This window comes from Clupea harengus, unplaced genomic scaffold, assembly GCF_900700415.2.
Source record: "Clupea harengus unplaced genomic scaffold, Ch_v2.0.2, whole genome shotgun sequence".
Classification (NCBI taxonomy): Eukaryota; Metazoa; Chordata; class Actinopteri; order Clupeiformes; family Clupeidae; genus Clupea; species Clupea harengus.
In genome coordinates this window covers 16,521-33,399 of record NW_024880002.1, presented here as the reverse complement: position 1 = coordinate 33,399, position 16,879 = coordinate 16,521, and the positions used below count along the sequence as shown (strand labels likewise).

Below are 16,879 nucleotides of genomic sequence, written 5' to 3'. Positions count from 1 at the left end.
GCTTTATGTTATGCTGATTTGCAAATATAGTTTCCACGTTTTGATCCCTCAAACAGACGTGTTTGTACAACTACTTTTTTCCGCCACACATGGAGCCTAGGGTTCTAACTGACAGGGACTCTGAAGATCAGTTTGTGGTGACCGTGAACTGTGTGTGTGTGTGTGTGTGTGTGTGTGTGTGTGTGTGTATTGTGTGTGTGTGTGTGTGTGTATTGTGTGTGTGTGTGTGTGTGTGTGTGTGTGTGTGTGTGTTTGAATGTAACATTATTAATGATCTATGTAGGTACACTAATGGTGGACATCTCTGCCGCCATTGACCAGCGCAGCTTTGGCACTAAGAAAGCACACATGTCACCTAGTCCAGCTAGCTAGCCCTAGCATGCTGGGCGTGCCCGACCGCTCCACCCTCCCTCCCCCAGGGTCGGTCGCGGTGCCTGTGAATACTGAGCACGACCTCTGTGACCTGGAGATTAGCTGATGCTATAAAAAGATTTTCCGCTATCTCCGCTCTGCCTCCTGCAAGCTGCCTGTAGTTATGCTGTATTATGGTGTTTTTGTCACAGGTGGATGCGAGGCAGCTTATATATGGCTGTGTGACATTATTGTATGTGTGTGTATGTTGGTCTCAAAATTGAGTGCATACCTCTGAATAAGGTTTTATTGAGTGTGATTCCGGTTCTGAGTGTACATACCATTTAGGTGTGTTGATGATGCGTGTGTTTGCGAGGATGTTGAGTGGACTGTTTGTGTACCTATTGTACGTGTGTGTGTGTGTGTGTGTGTGTGTGTGTGTGTGTGTGTGTGTTTGGGTGTGGGTCTTATTGATCTACGGTCTGCCACACAGGTGCTGGCTGCGGGTGGATAACTACTTCATCTGGAGCTTCATTGGCCCTGTGTCCTTCATCATCATGGTATGAACATGGCCCCTTCCTCTTCCTCCTTCAATTATTATTCATCATTCCATCACCTTCCTCCTCCCCTCCCCCGCCTTCTCCTCATCTCCGCTGATAGACACTCGCTTTGTCTGCCTGGTGGCACGGTAACGGAGAGGAGAGGAGAGGAGAGGAGAGGAGAGGAGAGGAGCGGGGTGGTGACTGTTCCTCTCATGATGATCTTCATGTGCCTCTCTCTCTCTCTCTCTCTGAACTCTGTCTCACCTCTCACTTGTGTTTGACCTCTCACCTCTGTTTGACCTTTCACCTCTGTTTGACCCCTCTCAGCTCAACCTAGTGTTCCTCATGATCACGCTGCACAAGATGGTGCGCAACTCCTCCGCCCTCAAGCCTGACTCCAGTCGCCTTGACAACATCAAGTAAGTCTGTGTTTTTGCGTGTGTGCAGTATTAATTACCTGTGTAGATACACACTGTAATAACGTCACTTACTATTTAGTGGTACTAGAATGGTACAGTGGCACACACCCCCACTTCCGCTTGAAACTCTATCTCCCCACTTTTTGTGAGAATAAACAAAACTAAAATCTGTAAAAAAAAAAAAAAAAAAAGGATTGTAGTGTAGCCATCAATCATAACATCAAAACATCTGCACTGAAACGCTGCCGTTGTCAAGTCAAGAGGAGACTGTGATGATGCGCACTCTATAGCAGTTGGAAATGGAACTTGCACTGTTTGTCAGCTAACTTCAGTTAGGAGCTGCAACACTCACAGTTGTATAACAGAGTACGTTGGCTTCAGACCTTTCTGAATGTACTTCTCAAAGGTGATAATGGTTGAATAATGATTGAAGAGGTTAATGGTTGAATGGTAGGTGAATAATGGTTTTTCGGGATTGATAGCAGATTGTAACTGTAGTGTAACTATGGTTACATAGTTTTTCACTTGGTGTAACTGTGAAGAGGAGTTTTTCTTCACCCTCTTGTGAGTGTGTTTACAGGCTGGGTTTACTCCTGACACTTCAGTCAAATAAATATATAACCTATACCTAATGCAGTAAGTTAATTATGATTTTGGAAATTACTCCAAACCCCCATGTGTTTTTCCTCTCCACCTGGCAGACAGAAAGGGGTGGGGTGGGGAGGGGCTGGAGCAGTTCAGACAATGAGCAGAGCGGACTGAGTTTGTATGTGTGTGTGTGTGTGTGTGTGTGTGTGTGTGTGTGTGTGTGTGTGTGTGCGCATGTGTGCGTGCATGTATTGAGACAATGTTGAGAGGATGAGCAGAGTGGACTGAGTGTGTGTGTGTGTGTGTGTGTGTGTGTGTGTGTGTGTGTGTGCACATGTGTGTATGTGTGTGTGTGTGTGCGCGTGTATTGAGACAATGTTGAAATAATGAGCAGAGTGGACTGAGTTTGTGTGTGTGTGTGTGTGTGTGTGTGTGTGTGTGTGTTAAAGATGATGTGGAGACGATGAGCAGAGCGGACTGCGTTTGCTTCCTCTGCATAAATTCTGTCTCAGCTGCAGCACACATGCATATCAGCATTACGCCGCTGTTTGCTGAACAACCAGCTCTTCCCAATGGCACGTTTATATCAGGACCATGCAGAGGAGGCAATATTCCTGCTCTCTCTCCCCCACCAACAACTGCATGCACTGCACATACACATCCACCTGACCCTGACCCACCTGCTGACCACCACTGACTACAGTTACATTTCACATTCTTTCTCCTTCTGTCCAAACTTACATTACAAGTTAAGGTATACTCACACATACATATTTACATTAAGGTAAGTTATTCTCACACATACATATTTTACATAAAAAGTAAGGTATACTCACACATACATATTTTACATTAAAAGTAAGGTATTCTCACACATACAATTTTACATTACAACGTAGGATTATACTCACACATTATTCACAGTATATAAGGACTGGGTGTCAAACCCTTGGCATTGTGGTTGCTAGCCTAACAACACCGTAGCACATTTCAGGATGTTCTCAATGTTTGTAAACAAATGAATAATTAACAGTGCCATTGTTTAGAGTTAAGACTGACTAATTATTCATGACAGAAGAGATCTCGTTAAGATTGTGCTGCTGTACTAAAACAAAAAAACTCAAATCTGTCAGAAGTTTCACAGCTTAAGCTTATTATTTCCAACTTGTGCTGCCCACGAGAGTCGACCTGCCACTCACAGAGCAAGTGTGTGTGCGTGAGTGTTAGTGTGTGACTTTTGAGTGGGACGTAACGCGAGACTGTGCAGAGCAGCAGTGCAGTGAGGTCCAGTCACCATCCACTTTACTGCTGGGAAAAGGAGCCAGTTTAGGGAACACTGATAGTCACAGACGATGGCCGGGAATTGACTTCCTGTCCATCTCCGTCCGTGAAGTATCGATGAGCTGTCTGAACAAGTTGGCATGCTTGTAATATAACCCACACCGTGCGCATAATTGAAAAATGTCCAGATTTGCTTGGAGACAGTTCTTTTAGATACGGTATAGAGTTATTAAGCTCACACAACACGCCAGGGAATCCACGGAGAGTGGTATCCCTCACATTGTAATTATTCTCTTTCCAAAAGTTCATTAGTTCATTGAGTTCCTGACATGATTGGCTAGTACTCTGACTGCCACAAAGAGATCATTGGCACAGGATGAAGAGGCTAGACTACGGCCTTGCTTATAGATGCGACTGACAAGTGTCCCAATTTCTTGTGTGGTCGTGTGCAGAGGAGGAGAGCACAGGAGATAGCCAGGTGTGTGCGTTCGGTTTCTGTGCCTTTCAGCAGACAGTATATAGACAGGTGCACAGGCGCACAAGTTAGTAGCTTTCAAATAGAAGGGAGGCCTTGTCAATGCTAACTGCTGAAGCTAACTGCCCTAGCCTGCCGGTGGTCTTGTTCTGCCAGGGTAGGGCCAAAGTACAGGTTGGAAAGAAAACTGAAATGCCTCTCAGGGCTTTAAAAAAGATTTATTTCTGAAAATTTCTGAAGTGGCAATGGTTCCCCGTGTCTTCAATCATTTTTTTTTTGAGGAGTTTGTTTTAAATCGATCTGACAAAATTGAGGGCCTTGTAATGTAAACAAAACAAGCCGAAACAGAGAATCAAGAGGTGAGCGCTACACAGTAACATCGGCCCAGGCTTTATTTATCTTAACTTCCGTGTGACGTCATCATTGTCCTGAAGCATTTTTATTTGATGACAATAAAAACTACCCACCACAAAAACTACTGACAAACTTGAATGGGAATACACACTGCTAAACCTATGTGACACCAATTTATAACCAGTTCCATTCTTTTACATGCCTTTTCTTCACCTGTGTTTTGCCTTTGTGTGCTGCAGCTAGTGATGGAAAATGCCCCTGTGTTCTCACATCTACTCACAGCCATGTTTATGTCCATACCTCATTATTCAAGGGGACAAATTCTTTCACAATTAACTGAAGGAATTAAACTTTCTCCACCCCTCACGAGTTTCCCCATTGCATTTGGAGACAGATGATCGTTAAACACAAATGACAGTCGACCACACAGCAGTGTTAATTTCGTTGACGAAAACTATGACGAAAAATATTCGTTAACGACCTTTTTCCCGTGACTAAAACGAGACTAAGACGTGACGAAAACGGATCTTTAAAAATAAAAACTATGACTAAATCTATTTTAACTCTCGTTGACGAGACGAGACGAGACGAAAATGTTGGTGGTTGACTAAGTCACAATTTTTTTTTTTTTTTATAAACTTGTATGCACATCATTGGTTGAATGTTGCCCGGTCCTGTATCTATCCCTCCTCCACTCCCTGAGATGCCCAGACAGACATGCAAGTGACGCCCTAACAAACGTCATGATGGCTGAAGTACAGGCACTCGGTAGGCTACTGGAAGAAAAATAAGAATAGATATCTGGACAGTCTTTAATTATAACTTGACAGAAAATAAAACACAATGCACCGCAATAACCGGCGAGAAACCTTGTGGCTTCAAAATAGGTGGGAAGAACACAACAAGAGGCACCTAAAAGCGCACAATACAACCCTGCAATTTATGCCAAGGTAAATTAGCTAGTAACTGTCAATGATAATTAGCTAATGTTAACTAGTTATTAGAAAATATTAGCCAAACGTTAAGTTAACTTCAAGGGGCAGTCGCAGTGTATAGTTTGTGTCAGCTTGGATAACAGCTTCGAATGAAACCTTCCCCGTTTGGCTGGGGCAAATGAGTTCCAAAACTTTTAGCTAGCTAACGTTAGCTAACTATGAGGTAGCATATAGCTAAGTTATACTAGCTATCGATAACTAGCTTATCGATAACTAGCTAGTAAACGCCATTGCAGAATGCGCTACTATAGGACAGGCCACGCAGCGACATTTAATCCAAGAAAAAATAACAATGAATATGTGATTTGTTTACATATCCTTGTCGTATTTATGCGATTGTTATTATCATGGCACTACTTTAACTCTCAAACTATCCGTCTAGCTAAATACTGTATGTTGGTTATCAGATTCACAGCCAATCTCATATGGAGGATATGTGGTTTGATTTAGCTCCCAAGGCCAGGTAGGCATAGTAGCTTGTATTGGTGGTTATCACATCATTTGACATCTTCAAAATCTAGACTTGAATATTCCTCTTATATTTTAATAATAATACTGTTAATTAAGTATTGCCTTAAAATTATTATTTACATTGAATTCATTGGAATTCAGCTGTAGGCATATACTAGGAGATCTGTATCTTAGAGACTAATTGCATCCACAGTTTAAGTACTGCAAGCTTGACTATTATGCAGTTGTAGACACTACACAAGGGGTCCCCGGGCCTGAGAAGGGAAGGAAAGGAGTTTAATGTGGCTATAAGATGGACTTTTAAATGTGACTAAAACTAGACTAAAATGTAATGAGACTTCGTCGACGAAAACTAGACTAAAACTAAGGAGGATAAAAATGACTAAAAGTGACTAAAACTAATATGCATTTTTGTCTAAAGACTAAGACTAAATCGAAAATAGCTGCCAAAATTAACACTGCCACACAGGAGTAAAACAGCTCCTGAATCATACGCTTATCAAGACTCAAACTCACCATACAACTGTATCAATTTCAAATTATCTTTCCTCTTCCTGAAAGCTCAATCAGAAGTTAATAACAGGACAGCCATGATTGAAAATTGATTTCTATTATTTCGTGGTAGACCTCTCAGGTCAATTATTTTGTCCAGGTTTCTTAGTGCTGAAATATTTTTGTGCTTTTAGGTTATTTTATATCAGAAACAGTAACAGGGCCTAAAAATATACCATCTCATTGGCCCAATCCACACGAGCTCCTGGACAACTCATACCCATCAAAAAAGAAATGTCTGACAAAATTCTGGGGGAAAAATAATGAATGTAAAAATAGCAAACATCGTTAGCATTATTTTCCATTAATGGTTTGTCATTGATAGACACAGACACTGTTAGTTCTCTAGCAATGCATAGCTTGGCTGAAACGTATACTTATACTGTATATTATATAGGATATATACTATATACTTATTTCAGGATAAATAATATTTTTTTGTTGACATCAGCCAGTCATCATAAGCCTGCCTGTTTATTAGTGAAACTGAACATTAAGTCATTATTATATGTGGGGTAGGCAGGTTTTGGCACAGCAGATGGCAATTGCCTGACTACACTCTTAATTGGGTTCCAGATATAGCTTCATAGGTGTGGACTTCCCATGTCATTTCAGTCGTATCTTGGTGTTTGCAAAAAAAGCAAATAGATGTTTTTGTGCTCTTTATTTATATATTTTATATTACACATTAATGTCATCACCATTACCTCTTTGGTTGAAGTCAGACCAATACCAAGGCGTCGTGATTGTGTGTGTGTGTGTGTGTTGTGACGTTGTGAGTTAGTGTGTTGTTTGTTCCTTGTTGGATGCGATGACAGCCATGCTGCGCGTCCCCCCTCAGGTCCTGGGCTCTGGGGGCTATCGCTTGCTTCTTCTCCTGGGCCTCACCTGGGCCTTCGGGCTTCCTCTTCATCAACGAGAACACCATCATCATGGCCTACCTGTTCACACCTTCAACGCCTTCCAGGGCATGTTCATCTCTCCATCTTCCACTGCCGCGCCTACCAGAGAAGAGGTGTGTGTGTGTGTGCGACGCCGTCGTAGTACATGTGGTGTACACTGGGGATAGGTGTGTAGATAATGACATTATTTCCACACTCGACATGCAGCACAGAGAACAAGGTTAATAGACGGTATCGTACGGGGATGTGGACATTTCCTCGTGCTGTAACTGCCTTTTCCAGTAAGGTGTGAATACGTGTGTGGTCGTGTGTGTTGGTGCTGTGTATGCAATGCTCAGGTGCATAAGTAGTACACAAGTGTACTGCCGCCACTCGTACTGCTGCCAGCCCGCACGATCCACCCCCAGGCTCCCACGGCTCTCCTTGCAAGAACTCGGCACTGAGGGCCAAACAACGGACTACCTACAGCAGCAGCAGCCAAGGCACGCACGCAGGCCGCCACAGACAGCTGAGCCACACCACAGACTAGAGAGGACAACACACCACACACACACACACACACACAGTCGCTCCTTAGGGATGCAGTGGTACAGTGGCCCCTGGTTCAGTATGTATCACGGTTTTTGGGCCATGGAACGGTATGTTTTCAGTATCTTTATATTTGAAGACGAAAAAAAAAACCATCATCCCTAAATCATCCTTTAAACAATGAACTATTTATTTTGCCCACGGACAAATAAAACTTTCTGTTTAGAAAAAATGGCAGTATGACTGACTATGGCTTGGTTTGGTCTTTCACTACAGTAAGGTCATTTGCTTCTGGAGTCCAACTATCAGTGGAGAGAGCTAGATTGGTTGTCTGTGTCAATTCGTCTTCCAATTCTCCCTGTGATGTTTCATAGAGTTTCATGGAGAGGAATTACTTTGCTGCTGAAATGTGTGTGGGAGGGGACACTGTAACGCAGTTTCATTTTTTTTCATTCCAGTGACAAAATCCTGAGTCAGTAAATCACCGAATAGCGGCCGCAAATATTTGGCTATGACTACACCCACTGCTTTCATTATTACCTCCGCCAAAAAGATTATGTTGTTTTGTGCCATTTTTTTTGTCTGTTTGTCTGTCAAGTTTGTCTGTCTGTAAGTAGGATTATCCCAAAGGCACTGGCTTGATTTCCATGTAACTTGGTGGAAAGGTGTAGCACGGGCCAAGGGAGAATCCATTACATTTTTAAATGGACCCAACTCGTGGGGCGGCTCCACAAATTTAGCTTCACCTTGGCGAAAGGTCTGCACTCTCCAAGTGCCCTTCTAGTTTCATAGAATTTCTTTTAATTTGTCGCAAATTGTTGTTGGAAAGCAACGGCGTGAGACTGTTGTGTTTTCTCTAATGAGTTGCTGATTTAAATGAGACATCATGATCGAAGTGTGGTAACTAACAGTGATGGCCGAATTACCTTTATTTGTTTACGGTCTTCTTACTCTTGTCATCGTATTGAACACTGAATCCACTGAATGTTCCCACACAGCAGATTTTTCTCGTAAAAATGTGCTTCCCCCTGTCTCGCTCGCACTCCCCATCGCCATGTTGAAGCTGAGAGGATATTTGTCCTTTAGCTTCTCCTCCTTTCCTCCAGCTCCTATTTTGCATACAGAGTGCTTGATGGGCTCCAGAGATGTTCTGTGGATCTGAATGTCCAGTGTGGTGCAGTCTGCAGTGCTATAAGCAAGTTTATGGAAATGATAGGAAGATGAATATCATAATACCTGTGCGTATTGAGCCGTATGGGGGCGCACCGAACGCTTCGACATAACAACGTGTACCGTTGATCCCCTAATGCACATACACAATAGGCTGCAGATTATTGTACATATACATTCGTCTCACATCAGAATAGGAATGTGCATGACCTACACAAAACTTCTTTCTATATGCACAACATACCAGCACCGCAGCGGAACCTAATACTGTCCCAGTGCTGGGTGAAGCCTGACAACAGGGAGACACATGGTATATCAGGATTTACAACAGGCTAGGAATGGGTTCATTAATGGATCCAAATCTGCATTTGTGTGCTAGTAATAGACAGAGACAGGTTGTGAAATTAGAAGTGGTGGTGTTCATGAGTGTATGTGACGTCGCGGCCGGCGAGTCTTACCGGTGTGTTTCACGCTCTCACAGAGCCGGATTCGCCGCATGTGGAACCGACACGGTGCGGAAGCAGACCGAGTCCTCCTTCATGGCCGGAGACATCAACAACACCCCCACACTCAACCGTGGTAAGGCGGTCCTCTTCTCCTGCTCTCTCTCTCTCTCTCTCTCTCTCTCTCTCTCTCTCGTCCCCTCACGTTTTATTCTCTTGCTTCTCTCTTTCTTCTTCTCCCTTTCTCCCTCTCTCTCTCTCATTCTATTTCTCTTGAGTTGCTTGCAGTCTGTTTCTTTCTCTCTCTCTCTTTGTCTCTCTGTCCTTATTGCTTGGCCTTCTTCCTCCTGTTCATCTCTCTCTCTCCATTTCTCTTTCCATCTGTCTCTCCCTTTCTCTTTATTTCTCTATCTCCATCTCTCTTTCTCTTGTCTCTCTGTCCTTATTTGCTTGCCTTCTTCTTCCTGTTCATCTCTCTCTCTCCATTTCTCTTTCCATCTGTCGCTCCTTTTTCTCTTATTTCTCTCTCTCTCTCTCTTCCTTCTCTCTCTCTCTGCGTGTGTCTGTCTATGTATCTCCATCATATAACAGAGCTGATGTGCTAGAGAGCTGCTGATTATGCTCTGAAAGGCCGATCAGTAGCAGGCCGATAATGTGGCCCTCCTCAGCCTGAGCGAAGCAAGTGAATGATCGGTCGCCACCGTCACGGCGGTCATGATCATCATCATATGTGTGTGTGGTGTGTGTGTGTGGTGTGTGTGTGTGTGTGTGTGTGCTGTGTGTGTGTGTGTGTGTGGTGTGTGTGTGTGTGTGTGTGTGTGTGTGTGTGTGTGTGTGCGGGTGGGGGATGTGTAGGGGGTGCTGCGATGACAGAGAGGTGGCTGCTAAATCAACCATCAGCGTCTATTGCTAATTTCATCCATTTTGTTTTTAATGAAGTGATTAGCGCGCGAGCGAACAGGGGGGAATTAGCCTAATTGAGGCGAGTGACGGGAACGTCCTCGCCACGGCGGGGAGATCGGCACTTTCCGGGGACTTCAATCAAGCCGGAGCGGCCGCCACCAACGACGAGCCGCAGGAAGATCTGAATCACAGAAAGATGGAGGCAGGGAGGGGGAAGAGAGAAAGAGGAGATGGAAATTAAAGACAGTGAGGGAGAAGGGGGGGAACCAGGAATGGTGGCACATTCCTCTCTCTTTCTCACTCTCTCTTCTCATTTCTTCTATTAAAATTCCCTGTGGTCATTCATTTGAAAGGACTAGGAGGAGGAGGAGGGGGAGGAGGGGTAAACAAAAGAGAAGTTCCCCTCCCGTTGGCAGCAAGAGAAAGGACAGGCGGCATGTGCATGCGAGACAGAGATGGAATAATAAAAGGCGAGATGTATCTCAGAGCTACGCAATGTTATTATCAGGCCCATCTCCTATCTCTCTTCATCTCCCGCACTTCACGCCATTATGAACTTCTCTCTCTTCTCTCTCGCTTCCTCTCCAGACAATAGGCTTCTGTCCGGGAGACAGGCGGAGGTAGGCACATGCCGAGGGGGAGAGACTCCCCCTCTCTTTCCACTCCCCCCCCCCCCCCCCCACCTTCTATCCTGAGTCTCTTTCTGATTTCAAACTCAGGGGATTTTGACAAGATCCTGAAAGATATTTATGCAAATTAAATACTGAGATTTCTGTGTTTGAGTGAGGTGTGAAATAAGGAAATGAGGGGGATTGTGTGCTGAGTGTATGTGTCTCTGTGTATAAGTGTGTGTGTGTGTGTGTGTGAGTTTGTTGTTGTTGTGTGTGGCTGTGTGTGTGTGTGGTTGTGGTGTGTGTGTCTCTGTGTGTGTGTGTGTTGTGTGTGTGTGTCTGTCTGTGTGTGTGTGTGTCTGTGTCTGTGTGTGTGCTGTGTGTGTGTGTGTGTGTGGTGTGTGTATGTGTATCTGTGTGTGGTATGTGTCTCTGTGTGTGGTGTGTGTGTGTGTATGTGTCTCTGTGTGTGTGTGTGTGTGTGTGTGTCTGTGTCTCTGTGTGTGATAGTGTCTCTGTGTGTGTGTGTGTGTGTATGTGTCTCTGTGTGTGTGTGTGTGTGTGTGTGTATGTGTCTCTGTGTGTGTGTGTGTGTGTGTCTGTGTGTGTGGGGGGGGGGGGGTGGATGTGTGCATGAGAGAAAGAAAGAGAGAAATAGAGAGAAAATGTGTGGGTGTGTGTGTGCATGTGAGCCTACATGTGAGAAATTGTGTGTTTGAAGAGTTTGGATTTGCGTGTGAGAAAGAGATAGAGAGAGGAGTGTGTGTGTGTGTGTGTGTGTGTGTGCACGCGTGCATTACAAATGAATTCCTAAGTCTGCTATGCCTGATAGACGACTAGCGTGGGAGCGTGAGGTCGCGCTTTGCCTCAGACCCCTCTCCGTCATGCCGTCCTACTTTTAATTTCATGGCATTTCCGCCCGCCGGCCCCCGGCTGAAGCTATACGTGTGCATTATAGGACATTTGGAGGGTTCCATTCTTCCAATCATATTTGTCTACTGGAAGCAATCCCATCTCACTGTGAAATGAACCCTATTTTCATGAGTGCGCTCTGTCGCAGACGGAATAATAGTATTACATTAGCATTGGCCTATCACAGGGCTCTGTCACTCTTGACACAAAGCCATTTTCCAAGAGCGACGCTTAAAGTGTATTACCTTTCTCCTTCGTTCAAACCTGCATAAATACTTTTTTCATATTCAAGGATTACTACACGTCGCGGCGCACACGCAATGTTATCCTCTTAGATTGTTCCCCCTATAGAGCTCAGGCTGATAACCAGTGGATTACGCCTCTCTGTTTGACCCCCCAGAGCGGTACAGCATTGTGAAACCACTCCTCCATTGTCACACCGTTTCACACATCTGTAATCATAAATGTCACTCTTGCCCACCATGATAAAGGTCTCTTTCTCACCATCTCTTTCTCTCTTTTAATCTGCCTATCTCTTTCTCTGTTAAACTCAAATTCAGATTTCCTTTACTGGTCTGAGAAGGATGAGCCTATGATGCTGGCAGAGCTACACAGACTGGAGAGACTCTCTCTCTCTCTCTCTCGCGCTCTCTCTCTCTCTCTGTCTCTCTCTCCCTTTTTCTTTTGATTCTGAAATTCTTTTTTGTGGTGAAGATGTTACCCTAACCCTAACCCTAGAAGATGTCAATAAAGTAAAAATTCCAGTTAAAATTCAGTTCTATTTCCAATCTCTCTCTCTCTCTCTCTCCAGCCACCATGGGGAACCACCTCCTGACGAACCCAGTGCTGCAGACCCGCTCGGGCACCTCTCCCTACAACACGCTCCTCGCCGAGAGCTTCACTCCCCCATCTCCCGGAGTCTTTAACTCCACCGGTAAACACCCCCCCGCTGTCTTTGTGTGTACGGTGCCTGTTTTGCGCTTTTGTCACTCGTTTGGTTAACGTCACGCCATCTTGTGTGTGTCCGTGTGTGTGTGTGTGTGTGTGTGTGTGTGTGTGTGTGTGTGTGTGTGTGTGTGTGTCTTTGTCTGTGCAATATCAAAGCATGTCAGGAGTGTTTGTTCCCTTCTTTGTGTCTGCTTGTTACCACGTCCATGTTGGTCTATGAGTGTGTCTTTGTGTTTGTGCTCACTCCTGCTTCCTGTCAGCTTATTTTCTTGGGGTTTTTAAAGAGCACCTAGCCATCTGGATTCTGGACGTTTTTTTTTTTTTTTTTTACTCCTACCTAGTGTATTTTCAGTTAGCAATTAGTAATGGCATCTGTGACAGAGATAGAGAGAGAGGAGCACACCGAAAGGTTTCACATAAAGAGCTTCACACTCTCAGCTCTGTGATATCTGTCAGGACTCATACACATCCTGTGCTGGCGGTTCACTTAATTCTCAGTCCCACTCAGAGAAGGAAACACATTGCTGTGTGTGTGTGTGTGACTGTGTGAATGAGGGAGGCGAGTGTGTTTTTTGTGTTTCTGTTAAGCCAGTAATTTACCGATATTTTGCCTGGTAAAATTGATTTTAAAAAATGAATAAATAATAACTTGCCGGTCAAAAATGTCAGTTAATAATACTCATACAAAACAAAGCTGGAACGTAAAGGTTATCCCTGAACAAGACATTTGTGTTTTGACGGAGAAACAGCCTATCAACAGCTTACAGTACCTTTTTCCCTGAAGTGATGACTGAATCAGCAGCAAACCTCTCATTGGTGTCAAGCACGCGGTGTAGTGGCAGTGATGATGACGCGCCGCGGTTATGGGGGTTTCACTTGTGCAACAACTTGTAAAGTGCTTATTTGTGAGTTCAGCTGTACTCCGACTGGGCTACACTGGCTAAAATTGCCTGTATATGCCCGTGTCAAGCGTGCCAGCAGAGAGGGGCTTCTCTCTGCAGATTCGAATTAAGAAGGTGGAAGGTGGAGAGCATTGACACAGCTCAGGCGCATTTGCGAGCTGCAAAGGACACATCCGGCAGCAGAGGACGAAAGAAATGTTGAGTGGAACATTGATGCCAAGAAAAAATCCTAGCGGAATCCCTGGTGTCTATGTATATCTATTATATGTTTACTGTGCACTGAATATATACACCTGTGTGCGTGTGTGTATGCACCCATGTTCAAGTGTGTGCATGTATGTCTACATTGCGTATGGATGCACATGTGTGTGTTAGGAGAGAAACAAGCAGTGTCTCCTTCTGTGGGCAGGGTTGAAATTTAAGACAGCATTTCTGGTTAATATTTGAAGTGCTCTGCTCTCAGCGTAATGCGTCAGCCCTGACGGCCAGCCGCTCAGCAGCGGGTATGCGAGAGAGAGAGAGAGAGCGAGACGAGAGAGCAGCCATTTTTTAGACGGGTTATGGGGGAGAGGAAGTGGCAAGAGTGCTTCATTAGAATGTCTAATTACTCTCGCTGGCTGCAGAAAGAGTGCTGATTAAAATCAAACCACGCATTAAAATTTCAAATCCACATACAGAAGTGTGTGCAGGACACTCCCACACAGGATACACTTTTGCACTCACACAATGCACGCGCACACACACATACACACTCTTTCTCTCGGGCAAACACATCTCACATTCTCACACATTCTCACACACACGTCTCTCTCTCCTTCTCTCTCTCTCTCTCTCTCTCTCTCTCCCCTTTCTCTCTTTATCTCTCTCTCTGGCAGTTGAGAAGTGTTTATAGCAAAAGGAGAAAAGACGCTGAGAGAAAGGGAGGGGGAAAATGAAGAAAGAATATTCACCACATATTTGTGCGAAGAAGCCATGTTGCAAAATAAAACATCGCTGCAGTTTCAGGAGGCAACACATGAATAATGTATACACACACGAAATCTCACACACAGCCATGGACCCATGTGGTGCTCGTGTGCCCCAGCGTATATGTGAAGCGAAGACTGTTTCAATTCTGTTATTGGCCACATATAGAAATCAAATTGAATTTAATTGGAAATTGTTTGTGTGGTGCACTCGTACACACGGAAACGGTGTGCCTATAGGTCTACCTCTAGTAGAAGTAACGGTGGTCGTGGTGTAACGTAGTACTGTTAGGAACTAGTGTTACGTTTTTGGTAGTGTGGCGTTTGGCTCCCATACATCTTGATTTCATTACGGTGCAGAGTGTGTGTGCCTCCCTGTGTCAGTATTTCATTACGGTGCAGAGTGTGTGTGTGTGTTGTGTGTGTGTGTGTGTGTGTGTGTGTGTGTGTGTTGTGTGTGTGTGTGCGCCTCCTGCATCAGTAGTCTGAGCCGTGAAGAGAGCCGAAACAGACAGGGCAGGGAGAGAGTTAAACTCCACAGAGGGCTAAGGTGAGACGGTGGAAAGGGGACTTACTCACTTATATCTTGTGTCTCTTTCTTCCTCCTCCTCCTCCTCTACCTGACTGGCTGGCTCCAGGGACCTTCCGAGATCCAAGTAGGCCCTTTTTTCTAACTCCTTCTTCTTCTTTTTTTTCTTCTTGAATCCATTCATGACTTGTGTCTGCAACGGCTGATTTACTACGCCCGCACCCTACCTCGTTTTTCATGAGGGGCCTCTGGCCCCCCCAGTAAACATTATGCATGTCTTTTTCATCTTATTAAGCTTGAGACATATTAGAATTTATTTCACGCGGCCAAAAATCTAACCTCAAGCAAGTGGTAATTGAACATTGTCTCAGCCGTAGATCTTGGAGATAAAAGCTGCCACACTCCAGGGTTTTTCTTCTCCGCCACCGATGCATAATGGCGTCCTAATGGGAGACTTTTTTCCTTGTTTTGCAGAGAGTACTCTGGCTAAGACCAGAGACCCCATGTGGTATGGAGACCCTCCTCTGAACGGCAACTTTAACAACAGCTACTCGCCTGCGCAGCGTGGGCGGACCCGGCGGTAGTGGCGGAGGCAGCTGCGACTTCCTCGGGAGGTGGAGTCCGGGGTCCCGACAGCCCGCCTCCTCTGCTGAACCCGCGCGGCTCGGAGACGTTGGGCGGCGTCCGGCGGAACCTGTCGGATGCGGCGGCCTTCGAGAAGATGATCATCTCCGAGCTGGTGCACAACAACCTGCGTGGGGTGGCGGAGGTGGAGGAGGAGGGCATGTGGGTGGAGAGACCGGCTGGTATATGGCAGCCTAGCCAGCACGGACACGCCCAACAACGGCGGTGGGATGCGAGGGATGGGCATGAGCATGGGCGGGCCGGAGCCGGGCATTATGGGCCTGGAGGAGGACGAGGACTACCTGTGCGGGCGCGAGTGGGGCGCCAGTGCACGCCGCAGGACGTGGAGCTGCTGTACAAGGCCCTGGAAGAGCCCCTGCTGCTGCAGCGCGCCCAGTCGTGCTCTACCAGAGCGACCCCGACGAGTCGAGAGCTACACGGCCGACCCACGAGAGCCTGGGCCACAGCACCGCCCCCCCAGCAGCAGCGGTGGCGGTGGCGTCGGCAGCGGCGGGGGGCAGGGCGGGCACAGCAGCAGCGCCGGGGGTGGAGGCTGCGTCGGCGGCGCAGCGGTAGCTGTAGTGGCAGCGGTGCCCCGGACTCGCCGGCGCGGGACTCCTGTACACCAGCATCACCACCTGCGAGACTCCCCCTACCTCCGACAGCAGCCCCCGAGCCGCTGGAAAGGTGGCGCGGCGCTCCGCCCAGCCGCCCCGAGGAGCTTACACGCTCCGGCCGGCCCGCATGGGCACCCCGCGGAGCCCCATGCAGAACCTTCTACCAGGCGGCGGCGCCCCCGCCACGCAGGCCAGCGGGGAGGGCACGGGGGCCGCAGGAACCCCCCCACGCGAGGGCGACGGACAGATGCAGCTGGTCACCAGCCTGTGACGTGAGGAGTGAGGAGGAGGAGAAGGGAGGAGGATGAAGAAGCCAGAGCAGAGAAACAGAAATGGATGAAGATGACGATGATTGATGATTGTGGTGGTCAATGGCAGCTCCCCCTTTTCTCTCATCCCTAACTCCTCACTGCTCATTCCTTTTCTTCGGTTGCTTCTTCCCCCCCTCTTTACTTTCAGTTGCAGCTGAGGGTTAAGAGGAGAAATGCACCGATGTGTGATACTATGTGCGATTCTCATCCCTACTCCCCACCAGAGACAGGGGCTGGGACAGAGCGCTTTAGTCCACCGGCACCATCCTGATCTCTCCCCCTCCTCCTCTTCTCTTCCTCCGGGTGCAGACCATAGTGATTCGCTCACGCTCTCTATCTCCATCATCCCTTTCTTCCCTCCATCTCTCTCTCTACATCCCCCCAGCCAATCCACCTCGTCACATCAGTCCTCTGGGACTTCTTTCGTTTTACCCTCCTGTCCTTAATCCTATCTGTCCTTTTCCATCCTCTTTTCCTTTCTTTCTT

The 16,879-nt window shown here is 46.4% G+C and overlaps 1 pseudogene; it reads left to right on the top strand.

The window, feature by feature from the left end:
* The window catches only part of LOC122131086, a 28,032-nt pseudogene extending 11,679 nt beyond the window's left edge, over positions 1-16,353 (top strand).
* The last annotated feature ends 526 nt before the right edge of the window (positions 16,354-16,879 follow it).